This window comes from Zeus faber (genome assembly GCF_960531495.2).
Source record: "Zeus faber genome assembly, chromosome: 1".
Classification (NCBI taxonomy): Eukaryota; Metazoa; Chordata; class Actinopteri; order Zeiformes; family Zeidae; genus Zeus; species Zeus faber.
The window spans coordinates 42148251-42162568 of NC_137193.1; the positions used below are offsets into that span (position 1 = coordinate 42148251).

The 14318-nt window shown below is 45.5% G+C and overlaps 1 protein-coding gene across 1 annotated transcript in view; it reads right to left on the reverse strand.

Moving 5' to 3' along the window:
- celf5a (cugbp, Elav-like family member 5a) overlaps positions 1-14318 on the reverse strand; it is a gene marked incomplete at its 3' end in the record, with an annotated part of 227347 nt that overhangs the window by 130033 nt on the left and 82996 nt on the right. The window lies entirely within an intron of this gene.

Here is a 14318-nt window from a genome sequence, read left to right on the forward strand (position 1 = left end):
CCCCCCTCTCCCTCCCCCTCTCCCTCCCTCTCTCTCTCCCTCTCTCTGCTGTCTGCGCTGATTGATGTGGAGGAGTAGGATCAAAGGCTGTTGAACTGTAGCACTCAGGAAGATGGAGAGATGGTGGGCTGAGGGAGAGGAGGAGAGGAGGAAAGGAGTTAAGGGGGAGCTGTAAAAAGCAGAATATAGGGCTGTAGCACAACCTCCGCACACACACACACACACACACACCCACACCCATAACCACGCCCACGCCCACGCCCACGCCCACACACACACACACAGGATTCGGCTGTCTGTCAGTCGCCCCCAAAAGATGACCCCCCTGACTGCCCAGGCCTAAGTTAGACATTGAGCGGAGTGGTATGAATCCGCTCTCTCCCCTCCTCTGCGTCCCACCCTACAGAGGGGGGACGCAGAGGAGAGGGGCCATTAATCTCCCATCTAATAACATTGGTAATGTTACACATTATTGAAAAGAGATGGCCAAAATGAACCAATAAGTTATCCGATACGGCCACCGCCCCCTCGGGTGAGCACGTCCCAATCCCAAGGACGTTTAGGCAAAAGACGACAAAGAGGAAGAGGGAGCGGGAGAGGGGAGCAAGAGATAGGGAGTGGAGGGAATGGCAGACATAAGAGTGGGCAGAGAAGGATCAGAGTTGTAGAGAGATAGAAAGATACAGAGAGAGCGAGAGAGAGAGGAGAGAGAGAGAGAGAGAGAGAGAGAGAGAGAGAGAGAGAGAGAGAAGGAGCAGAAGGGAATTAGCGAGGAGAGAAAGGGTGGCCAATGTGAAATATTTCCTGCTATCGACCTCCTAACCGGGGACATGCATAGATTTCTGTATGTGGAAGATAAGTGTCTTTGATAAAGTAGGTTAGCATTGATTAATCCATGAAATCTGGGGGCTGTGGACTCGGAATAAATGAGTAAGGTTTTCTATTTTCAATGCAATCTCTCACACTGTTCGTTTTCAGCACAGTCGGGGGACCCCGCTGCCGCCGGCAGCACGCTGGGCCCCGCTGCCGTCGCCGCCAGCGCGCCGGGCCCTCGCTCTTAGGTGTTATTTTGGACGAAGATGGCCAATCAATGAAGTTGACATTTGTTACTGCGAAGGATTCACAATGCAATCGTGGCGCGCGGCTTGTAAGGGCCCCGCTAGGTGTGCACAGAGGGGGTGGAAAGGTCACCGCTAATCTAAAGGGAACAGGAGTTATTTATCTATACACACAGGGAGTAAAAAGCAGACAAGAGACGCAATCTATATATACAGCCACAGGGGGATAATGGAGGAATCACACATACACACACACACACACACACACAGGCGCACACACATGAGCACTCACACACACACAGTATACACACATACTGTATATCCAAAGACAGACATACAGTATGCACATAAACACACAGTTATATTTTAACAGATGTATACATACACACAAAATGTACGTTATATGGAGAAATACAAAAAAAAGGCTCACAAATATAAATGCACACACACACACACACACACACACACACACACACACACACACACACACACCCACACACACACACACACACACACACAATAAAGATATTCCCTGATGCACACATACAAACACAAATAAAAAAATCACATAAACATAAACAAATATATGGAAAAACACAAATACACAAAAAAGGACGCACGCATACAAACACACACTCACACTCCCACACACACACTGTCCCATTCTGCTGCAAGCACCACCCCCCCCCCGTTTCATTTGGTAATAAACATGCCGTATCAGCTGTTGGTTTATCTCAGTGCCTGTAACTGGGTTGTGTAGGCGCAGTGGCTACAGCGGCTGATGAGAAAATCTCTCCTTGTGAATCACACACGAAACAACCACTTTTCGTATTAGACGAGGACGGAGACAAACATGTCGGAAAGGCCTCATTTCATCCTCATTCTGCACTTATATGTAGTGAAAGGAGGCAAAGCAAAGTACACACCAAGCAATGTATTCACTGTAAACATCAGTCATATTTAGAAGCAACCTTGGAACAAACAGCACTAAGGACACATCCTGAGGCGGAGAGCTGTGGGAGAGGAATCAGGAGAGACAGACAGCCCCGGCCAACAGGCCAGCAGCTCTTTCCCCCCCTATCTCCCTCTCACTCCCTCTATCTCCCTCTTACCAACTGTGCATCACCATCTCTCCATTGCTTACACTCTTTCACATCACCTTAATACTGTATGTCTCTACCTCCTCTCCTTCAGGTTAATCCATTTTGTTCTCTCTTTCTTTCCCTCTCACCCATCGCTCCCTCCCTCGTCGAATCATCTCTCTCCTTCCCCATTCTCACTGTGCGGGGGATCTCCAGGATTGGTGTAGCGTTTTAACCTCCCCTGGTTATAACACATACCCAGGTTTGTCTGACAGCAACCCCTAAGGCCTCTCTCTCTCTCTCTCTCTCTCTCTCTCTCTCTCTCTCTCTCTCTCTCTCTCTCTCTCTCTCTCTCATATACACAAACAGCGAACTCAACCCGGCCCACACCGTTCACCAGTACACTGCACTGAGGCCACCACACATGCCATGTCCCTGATCCAGCACGCTGCAAACAGGCATCACCTTGTGAAATCGAGCACCATCTCAATATAAGTCAGTTGTGCACGTGCACACACATGCACAACACGCACACATGCATGCATCCATGCATGCGTGCGTGCAGGCACACGGAACACACATGAACCTGTAACTCATCTAAATGCTTCCTTCCACATTGGCTGTGTACCTGTAAATCACAGTGTGTCAAATCCTGCCATGCACACAAACACACACACAGGAACACACATACACATGTATACATACATACATATGTACATACATACATACATACATACATGCTTACCTACATGTAGGTATGCCCAAGCACACTCCTACATGCGCACATTAACAAAGGGGTTATCTAGTTTTCGATTTTTGTTTTTCATTGTGGCAGGAGAGCTGCAGGTTATTTCTGGAGGTGAAGGCAGCCTCATGGGACAACTTGACATCGGGGACATCAGATGTCACAGAAAGATCTAATGCTACTTTATGACGCCCATATACACAACCCCTTTGTGCTGACAGCCACATATACTTTGTGTACAGTACACACACACACACACACACACACACACACACAAACACACACAGCATGATATACGCAGGGACACAACATGTACATACACTGACACAGACAACCCCCCACGTGCGCATACATATGCTAATGCCGTACATAAGTATAGTGTGGCTGACAGTTGCCTTACTCAGCAGTAGAATGACCCCCTACTCTCTTTGTTTAAGCAAACAAACCTCCCCATGGAGGCCAGGGGCAGAAAAAAAACATGCATTTCTCTATAAAAAACAACTGCCCCTGCAAATTATTTTTTAAATAAAATAAATAAATAAAAAAACCTTCCTACACTTCCTCTGCATTTTGTACATGTCGTCACCTAAACTGTGTGGCGTAGATCTACATGGATCTATTAATGTTTTCTGTCTACTACAACGTTACTACAAAAATGACAAATAAAATGTGCAAAGGAATAAGCCAACTAATTTTGAAAGAAACCTTTCATCTTCAAGTAGAAAAATAATATTAAATAGTAGGGAATTATGCAGTCACAAAGTGGATTGGGCAGTATTGATTTGCACAACGTATTGAAAGTGGGAACTCAACTTTTGTGACTCAGGCCTGGACTCAACAGTTGCAACTGGGCAACCGTTATTGTCGAGCCTTGATATTGCATTTCACGGCCAGGAAATTCTGCAAAAATAAAGTTACCCTCCTCTTCATCTGAGGTGTCTTCTATCCTTATTTTGCGACCAAACAGTTCTTCTACTTTACTTTAGAATTGGGTTGGTAAATCTCGCCGTGCACTCTTGGATTGGTTAAGCACCAGTGAGTTACACTATTTTTCCAGTTTAAAGTTGAAGCGCAGTGGAGGAGCAGAGAACCACCCAACATCACCCTGCTCAACTGAATGACTATCTTCTTTCTTTTTTTGACATGCTGGCATGGCCGCCCCGGCCGCCCCATGACAGGGCCACAGAGGGGGAGGGCGTGGATGAGAATATAAAGTGAGTGTATGGGGTTGGAGCTCATTCATGCTGCTGGTGAATCAGCCGCCTGATAAGCAGTGACTCACAGGGAAAATAAGGGTTGGGAGAACACAGGAGAGGATGAGGAGAAATGTGGGTGGGTGTGCTTTTGTGGCGCGCATGTGCCCATCCCCAGCGTGTGTGCAAGTGTGTGTCACACCGTTCTACCTGACTCTGGCAACCCTGTAAACAGGCACACATATGCAAATGTACTTGAATACGTGTAGATGTGAGTGCGTGACTTTGTGTTAATATTGGACCCAACATGGTTCTGGTACACAACATGAACCAATGACAATTACACCATCCGTGCTATTGAGAGTGCATGTGTTGCTGTACTGTATGTGTGTGTGTACATGTTAACCATGGGGCTGTGTCCCACATGTGCTGTATCTTTCTCTTTATATGTGTGTGTGTGTGTGTGTGTGTGTGTGTGTGTGTGTGTGTGTGTGTGTGTGTGTGTGTGTGTGTGTGTGTGTGTGTGTGTGTGTGTGTGTGTGTGTGTGTGGTGCAGCAGTGACAGTGACAGTGAAGGTCAGTGTGTGTCTTAGACCTCCCAGCTGTGGCCTGAGGCAGCATCACTGTCACTTCACTGTCTCACACACACACACACACACACACAAGTTATATCTAGAGCAACTTCTCGGCTCAAACATACCAAGAAACCAAACCCCTGCCCCCCGCCACTCTACCCCATCCTCCGACAACTCTGTATTCTGATATGGAAGCCATAAAATATGTCTCTGGTCCAATGTGTGAACCTAATGACCTTGTCTAAACTCATTCAATCACTCGTGCACAGAGCACAATTAATACAGACAGCTATATCGTCTCAGCTATACGGTCCATGCCCGCTGTGACGTTCAGGAAACACACTGAGCTCAGGGCTTCTGGCACTGCATACTGCACGAGTGAACCCTGTGGATACTTTGGCACATTTGTCAAAGTAGGGCCGATATTAGAGAGGCGGTTTGGGTTCACCGTATCATTAATATTTTTTATTAAATCATTTTTATTGAAGTAAGAGATGGAGAATCCGTTGTAAGCAACGCACTGCAGCTCAATTCTCTTGCAGTAATTGGCCATCTCCACAGAAACCAGGGATCTGCAAACATATATTTTTAATATGGTTGGCTAGTTTGGCCATATTAAAATCGACTACTTGGTGTAAACCGCCAAAACTGAAAATAGTTTTATTTTGGCTGTTGGGAAAATAGCCTTGAAAATGTATTAATATCTAAATAATAACAAGGAAAAAATATTAAAACAGAAGAAAATAAGTAATAGAAATAAACAAGGTTGAAATGCTTTTTATCCAAGTCTGGTAACATCAGTGTTCCAATAACAGGAGAGCCAGAACCCTGAACCAAGGGAACATCCCAAAAGCTGGAGTGTAATTCTGTGTAAAACTAAATAACATCGCACGGTCAGGGTTATAGGGAACAGTTAATTCAAATTCCATGACAAAGAATCAAATTAAGGTTCATCGTCATCAACTAAAATTCCATGAAGAAAAGCTTGGGGTGATAAATCTGGGCAGGTATGATGATATACAGTAAATATTCACATTGTTTAAAATCCTCTCTGATTATGGTGATAATTCTTCCATATGGCCCTGCTGAATGTGACCTCTGTTCACCGTGTCTCCCTGAAACGGGGGCTGCTGCGGCGTTTCCCCTCTGGGCCTCGTTCTCCCAGATGTTCCCCCACTGTATTATGTTCTTTACGGCCCGATGCAGTGATCGTGCAGAGGAGAACACGTCACATTACTGAACAATTAGCAGGACTGAGTTTGATGGTCGTTGCCTCTCCCAGAGATCCAGAGTGTTTCCAACAGAGGGGATTTGAGACGTATTCACTATCTTGATAACTTCTCATTTGTTTGTAATGGGTGTGATGAAGTCCCTTGAACCCCGCCCCCCGCAACACACACACACACACACACACACACACACACACACACACACACACACACACACACACACACACACACACACACACACACACACACACACACACACACACACACACACACACACATCCACACACACACACACACACACACACACGACTCAATACCTACTAGAGCAGAAGGTTTGTGTTGGAATTCGGGGTGTAATTAAATTCAATAAATAGGCAAAGGTGAAGAAATAAATCAAGGGGAAAGTGATGAACATCGTGAGATTAAATGCCACTGAGGCGTGCAAAACAAATATTTCAATACAGTTTTCAATAGAGGTCACCATGGGAGCGACCACCATGGGAGCGGCCAGCACGGGAGCGCCCGCCCGCCGCCGCCAAGGCTGCCGCAAACATCTTAACTCTCCGGCCGGAAAAGTTTGCTTCCATGACTGACATCGGTGCCTTTGTCCTCGTTGACATCACAACACGGCCTCCAATACAGAGATTCAGTATACATACAAAGCATCTAGTCCTGCTGAATGTGTGTCATTCAGAAGGGCTAGATTGGAGGAGCTGACAGTCTCTGTTCCTTGTCCTCAGTCTCTCCCGCACCTCAACGCCCTTCTGCATCATCGCTTATTCACAGAGGCCAGGCAACTCCTTATTAATGACTATTGAAGTAGCAATAATTGCTGCATAAAACATGAGCTACAGCTGTGCAAATCTGGATGAAGTCTCTGATTAGGTGCTAAAGAGGAGAGGGGAAATACTTCTTGTGCATATTAATACTTGTGTGCGTGTGCCCCCAGTGAGCAGAGCTAAAATAATGAAAACCTTGACCAATAAGCGTCTTTGGTGTTACTGTTAGCATGTGGTCCATCCCAAACGTCAATATTGTTATTTGGAAATAGAATAGAAAATAAACAGATTGGACAAGGGGAAGGACAAGTTGGATGGGTCAAATGCAGAGGCCACATTTCACCAGCCACCATCCAAAGCATGTGTGTATGCATGTGTTGGTGTGTAGCGTGACAATTAAAGCTTCTTCTTCAGTAGTACCAAAACTCATCACAAAATGTTTCAGTGCACTATACACAACACTGATTATAATCATATTAATGGAGCTTGTTCATAGTGATTAATGGATATATAAAGGACACAATAGTTTGTTGTCAAAGCATGCTTTCATTGGAGCTCTTGGCTAATTGTGAAACTGTGAAACTAAGAAATAGCAATTCAGCAAATGTCTAGATTGTGCCTGAGGAAGTGGATCCCTAAATACATGGGGGGGGGGGGGGGGTAGAAAGATAGACGGTCTGTCTAATTTAACACCAAATTCTAACTAAGGATCCTGAAAATAAAGCGAAAGGATCAGATACTACAAAAACAATTAGCATGACAGCTAAAGCCAAAAACCACCAACTCAACTGAACGGCCATCAAATGGCAAGGGCCAGTACTGCCAGTGTAAAGGGTATGATGTTTGATACCAGCACCAGAGTAAATACCATAGTAAACACCATGAGAAGTGACATGGGCCGATGTGTACGTCAATCAGTAAACCAACCAAGCAGTCACCCACACAGTTGACAAGCAGAGCAACTCTCCTGCTACTCTGAATGAGACAGGGAGCAGAGAGGTGGATGGCAAGCTGATGGCGGCCATCTTTCGTTCATGGACAACATGGACGAACATTCGGGCACAAACGACTGACACTGCAAGATCCCTCTGCTACGAAGACTAAGAATCCTTGTGGAGGAGGAGCACTGCGTTTGGCAATGTTGGTGTAGTTTCTATAGCTCCCTTTAGCGGTCACTTTTTGTGGCTAATTGTCCAATGTTAGCCATCACACCTCTAAAGAGTGCGAGTCATTAAATCCTGGTTTCACAAGGCGTCCTGCCTGCTTGACTCCATACCACTGGATACTGCACTCCTGCGGGCATCACATGCCAAAGTACTTCAAGTCCCAGGAATGTAAATGAGCCCCCACCTCCCCGTTTTTTATTTGAACAGGAATTGTTCAAGGCCACACCTGGTGCTCTGAGAGCTCCCTGTTCAGCTACACTATGAATTAATGTGGGGTCCACGCAGCGGGAGCTCAATCTTTAACTCTGCTTAATTATCCTAAGGCCTCAGACTGGGCTTGAGAAACCTGACATGCATTCTGCTTCCATCTATCAGTGCTGTGTGCGTGTGTGTGTGTGTGTGTGTGTGTGTGTGTGTGTGTGTGTGTGTGTGTGTGTGTGTGTGTGTGTGTGTGTGTGTGTGTGTGTGTGTGTGTGTGTGTGTGTGTGTGTGTGTGTGTGTGTTTAACACATTTGTCTGCCATTTTGTCTGAATGTCTGTCTGCCTGCCTGCTAATTCTTTCATCGTCATCTCAATTGAGACATGCCGTCCGAACCCAGATTAAAGCGGCCAGGACCAAATTGCTTCCACTCGACCCTTACGAAATGATCACCCGTGCCCCCTCTTCCCTCTCCAGTCGACCCTCTCTCCTCTCCTCTCCAATCAGCCTTTAATTCCTAAAAATACAGCCTCTGCACACACACTCTCCCTACCATTTGTACAGTCGTTTTTTTTCTTCTTCCTCTCCTCCACTCCGTTCCTCCTCGAGCCCCCTCTACTCCTGTCCTCTTTTCAACAGCTGTTCTTTCTTTATTATCTCGCTCCCTCTCTCTGCGTCTGGCCTTTCACTCTAATCCTCTAACGGCCTTTCACATGCACAATATTCTCTCCCCAAGCCCCCCATCTCCTCTGACAAGCTTTCATTTATTAGTTTAGGCTTAGCTTTGTTTATTTATTTATTCATTCAGTCATCCATTTTTCATGCAAGACCTTTGTGAGAAACTTTCACCAGACAGCGCAAAGTGAAATACTCGGGGAAAAAAAGCACTAATTATAATCTGGAGATTCTTTCTTTCTTTCTGCGGCGCACATTACTTTGGCTCTTGTCTTGCTCTTAGCGCAATCTTTCTTTGGCGTTAGTTTGTTTGGCAGGGAAGACGGCGGCCCAAACAGTGTTTCAAAAGAGACGGCTAATGGAAGAGCAGAGCGTTTTTTGTGCTTTCCAATCATTTGATGGTAAACGAAGCAGGGTAGCAAATGTGTTGGCCAGCCTCCCATTAGGCAAAGCCACTGGTCCCTGGCCTAATTGCGGTAATGAAGTTCAGGCTGACCCTCTAACACAAGGTCCATGCATGCTGCCACGCTGACACTTTTATAGATCTGACCTGAGTTATCACCCTCTGCCTGCAAGGGCCAGTGATTGGTGGAAATAAAGATGGAGAGACGTGATGGAGGTGTAGGTAAGGGAAGGAGAAGGAGGGGGGAAAAAGAGAGCGTAGTAGAGTATGGGAGAGAGAGAGAGAGAGAGAGAGAGAGGGAATACAATATAAGCATGACACTACTTTAAAAAAATGTCATACAATGACAGGCAAAGCCACCATTAAATCATTATAACGAAATGAGTCATTTAACTAAAGGACGTTGTTGCTCCCAGGGACGGTTATTGAGAGTCCCCGTCTTGACCCAGCCCTGCCCTTCAGCCTTGGCCCTCTTGGCCCACAAGGCCATTCTTCTATCACCATCCCTTCACTCTCGGTTTTTTGTTTTTTTTTGGTTTGTTTGTTTTTTTCTGGTCCAATAAGGAATCAATAGGCATGTCGCAGGGAAGCCATGCTGCTTTGACACCAGTGGATACGACAGGAAGTCCATTTACGCTGCGGTTATCTCTATTACCAGTGAGAGTCCCTCAAGGGGCACAGAACGGAGCATGGTGGGCTTGGGGAGGCTCGTGGAGGGTGGGTCTGGAGATGGTGGTGGTACTGACAGGTTGCAAGATACTCTAATACAGAGCAACATGTCTGATTAACCTGTATGTCTCCAAAGGGAACCGCCGAGTCTGCTTGGCTGCAGGCGGAACACCAAGACACAGATGCTCCCAAATGACCAGGACCTAACACACATGTGCTATCCACTCACTCGTTTCACGTGCACACACACACACACACACACACACACACACACACACACACACACACACACACCCCTTTGCTCCACACAGTACGCCACAGCTATTCCTGTGCTGTCCTGTTTGCTTCTCTTTACTAGCGGCTGGGCCTCCCACACTGGTCAATGCGGAGGCAAAGCAACGGGACAGGAACCATAAAGCAACATGACAGTGTTCATTGGGTCTCACCTTGGCCCAATAACCTTGATCAGCTTGGGCATCAGTCAAGGTTTAATTCCTGTGATGCAATGTTCCGTGGGGTGTAAGTGTTATAGTTGATTGTTTTTTAAAATTAATTATTATTATTAATACATGCCGCTCCTTCCAGGGGACAGGGGCTTGCGTCATGAAATTAATTTTCCTGATTCACTCTTTGACTTCACGAGAACGTGCAGCATCTCTCAGTGCTTGTTCAGTTACATGCGTCTACCGTGCGCTCACACGCAGTATGCCAAGAATGTATGCGCTGTGAAAGTGTTCATAAATCACCAAGCAGGCACTGAATCAGCAAACAGCGGCATTAATCAGAGGCTTTTGTCCAGATACTGTACAATTAATACAATCTATTAATCTTTGTTTAATGTCTGCAGAACGGCACACTGTCCAGGATGTACACATAATATTGCAACACTGGTTCCGAACAGAATAACAATATTCCACAGTATGTGACCTGCATCTGTATGGCATGCAAATGAGTGTTTAGAGCCTCCCACCACCAAGGCATCATGACATAACGTTTATCTTGCTAAGATAAAGCCTTTGATGCACGGAGCCATGGTGGTAATGAAAGCAATAGTTCTCTGAAAGTGGAAATTGCTTTTCCAGAGCTTCGTTTTACAGCCAGGCGTTGGATTCGCCATTCTGGCATCTCCTCCTGAATGTTTCATCACAGACCAGATCCCAGGGGTTGGTACAACCTTCCCCCCCTTCATCTCTGTCTCTCTGTCTGTCTGTTTGTCTCTCTCTTTATCTCACCCCCCCCCCCCCCCCACCCCCGTGCCCCATATCGAATATAGGACAATCACACCATCATAGACAAACCAAGCTACTACAGCTGATCTCTATGAAATGTCACAAAGGGATATTTTGGCATTGGCAAAAGCTGTTCTATCTCTGGCAGAAGGGTAAAAAACTACGGTTCCTTTCTCCATCTGTAGCCTCACATTTTAATAAATAGCAATAATCACCATGTAATGACCGTGCTATTACAGCGCCAGATTTCCACGCACTTCCTGTTTAGAGCCACTTCCTTGGTCAGTGTTAACTAAATACAATAACACAAATAAATAATTAAATAAATAAATACAATTCTGCCTGATTAATTTTCAGTCTGGCTTTTCAGAGTAATCAATTGTGCATTCAGAAGGTTATTATGTCATCTGTAGATTCCAGTCATGGCCACGGCGATGCCAGATGGCTTCAGTGAAAGCTGTTGATTGCCGTGCGTCGCTGCGTCGCTCTGCGTTTTGCTGCAGCTCGTTCGTTCGGCAGGAACGTAAGAAACATACGTCTCTAGAACAAACAGACAGGACAAGGAAGAGGCGGCGAGACCGATCCTTCGTCAGCGTCGAGATTTCAGCACCGTTTCTGGGGAAAGCCTGTGTGTGTGTGTGTGTGTGTGTGTGTGTGTGTGTGTGTAAGTGTGTGTGTGGTGGTAATTGTGATTGTGTGTGTGTGTGTGGGTGCATTGGTACACATGAGTTGTGTGTCTTTGCGAAAGTACGATTTGAATTGTGAATCCCTGCAAAAGGAAAAAAAAAAAAAAAAGGAAAGAAAGTGGGAGGGCGTGGGCGTGCGCACGACATCTGTGCGTAGTCTGCAGGGGGATTTACGTCAGCGGGCTGCAGACCCGTGCACGTCGCTGCCTGTGAACTACTCTTCAAAAGAAACGTTTGGCAGCTGCTTTCACTGGGCCATGACTGCACTCCAGAGGTGGGAGAGAGACGGACTGACTGGGCGACACCTTTCACACACACACACACACACACACACACACACACACACACACACACACACACACACACACACACACACACACACACACACACACACACACACACACACACACCACTAACGCATTCACACTTTAGAAACTCTGAAATGCAAATGAGTGCAGACGCAGGGTGTACAGTCAATTTGTGCGCTCACTTTTTGACCCTTCGCTGTCCTTGCTCCATATGTCTGTTCTGTTCTGTGCTGTAGTTTATGGTGTTGACTTTTTTTTTCTTATTAAAGCTTTATTAACTCCTATTTCTGATCAGTGGTTGCAATTTCGAGATGTGTTTGACACACGTGAGAATGTTTTCATGCGTGGAGTTGAAACATTGTAATTGTTTGATAAGTGTTATAGGCGCTACTGTACTGTGAAGGTGTTGAGCGGTGTACTATGAAGAACTTTTAATGCCGACACCGAAAAAGAAAATAAATAAACAACCATAATAAACAAGCCAGCTGTTAGAAGAGAGCAGACGCGTTTGATTAATATATCTGCTCCGAGAATCTTGGTGGAGATGCTGCAGTTGCGGGCAGAATTAAAACCAATGCTTACAGGCCAAATGCTCCGATTCAGAGAAAAAAACTGAAAGCAGTCCTGCATCCCTTTCTTGCACACACACACAAACACACACTTTTCTATTTTCAGGTCTTTATCAGATTACAAGTTACCATGAGCAGATTGCATGAGAATGAATGAAGAAGAGGCTGATGGAGAAGGAGAAAGGGAAGAAGAGAAGTGAGAATGAGGACAATAGAGTAAGAAAACATTGGGCTTTTAATTAAAACACTGCGTATCAGGTGAATGTGAAAGTGTCTTGATGACTTTGTGAGAGGAGTGAGACTTTAAACCATGAAGCTGATAAACCACCTCACCGCCGGATGTCACAGCTATCTCTGCCTGTAATTCCATCTCCTTTGCTTCGTGATTTAACTTATTTTTTTAAGAGACACACGGTACTTCCCATCCTCCTTCCTCCCTCTCCTCCCTTTGATCCCGCTCCTTTTTTTTCCCGTATTTCTTTTCTTTCAAGCTTCATCGTTTTTCCCCACATTCTTTTTTTTTTGCGCCATCTTCTTTATTTCTCCTCGCTCTCAGCTTTTCTGCAGCTTTTATCTCTACTTCATACGGAATAACTGCGCGGCTGGGTGAGTAATAATGAGGCTGTTCCTGCACAACTTCAAACCTTCCCCATCATCCGTTTGCCAGGGTTCTGAAACAAACTCAGAACAAATATTTTGACATTCAGATGCAGGGGAATGACAAGCCGTGTGCAATGGTTCCAAGCATTCTGATTCATCTTTCACAGCAACACACACACATACACAGAAAAAAAAAGAAAAAAAAATCGGGGAGGTGGAAGCCTAATAATACCGTATAGAAAATGAGGGAGTGAAGCCAATCAAATGTTGTGGTTTCTTCCTTTTTTCCCCCCGTTTTTTATCTGTATCTCTTTGATCCTGATATTAGCAGTTCTCTGTGGTATTAGCGGGTGCGATACCCGGCCCTATTTAGAATTAAGGTAATTATACGCAAACGGGTTCTGTAGGTTCTGCTGGAAACGATTTAGCGGACCAGCGGCGTACTGCGTCGATTGTCATGGATCACAGTAAATTGGCCGGGGCCGGCTTATTGTGCAGATAAAGAGTTGCAGCAGCACGTTTCCGAGTAGTAATTGCTACATGTGAAACGCCCCTGGTACCGCACAGCGCCGCACGCCACCCCACGCCACCCCACAATATACTTGATTATATTGGTAATTATACCAAATATAAAACACTTTAACACAATGCTGCAGATTTATAATCAGGATTTCTGTAATGCTTTCAAAGGGCTGGGGAATGGGACTGCGGCTTTTCAAAGGGGCCGGAGCTCTGAGGTTGAAGACCGTTGTAGGAAATTAGAAATCCATCCGTGAAAAAAGTGATTGTGATCATAATCATTTTTCTTGTTTTGCCATTGATTTTGCTATGGATGCTGTGCTTGCTTTTTTTTTCTTCTTTTTTCTTCTTCAGCTCATAAGCACAGGGAGTGGGGAAGGAATAAGGATGAGAACGGGATAAGAAAGAAAGAGGGATGAAGTGGGAGGTGGAGGAGTAGAGGAGATGAGTCTAGACCTGCCCTGAGCGGTAATGAGGAAGCAGTAAAAATGAGATGGCTTTGTGTTGTACTTTAAGGTAGTTCATCTTTAAAATGAATAGTCCCAGAAGGGCCAGGTGGTTAATGCTATTTATTAATAGACAGACAGGGATGGTAGTTTGGGCTGGGGCCCTCCGAGAGCCCTTAGTTAAGTCT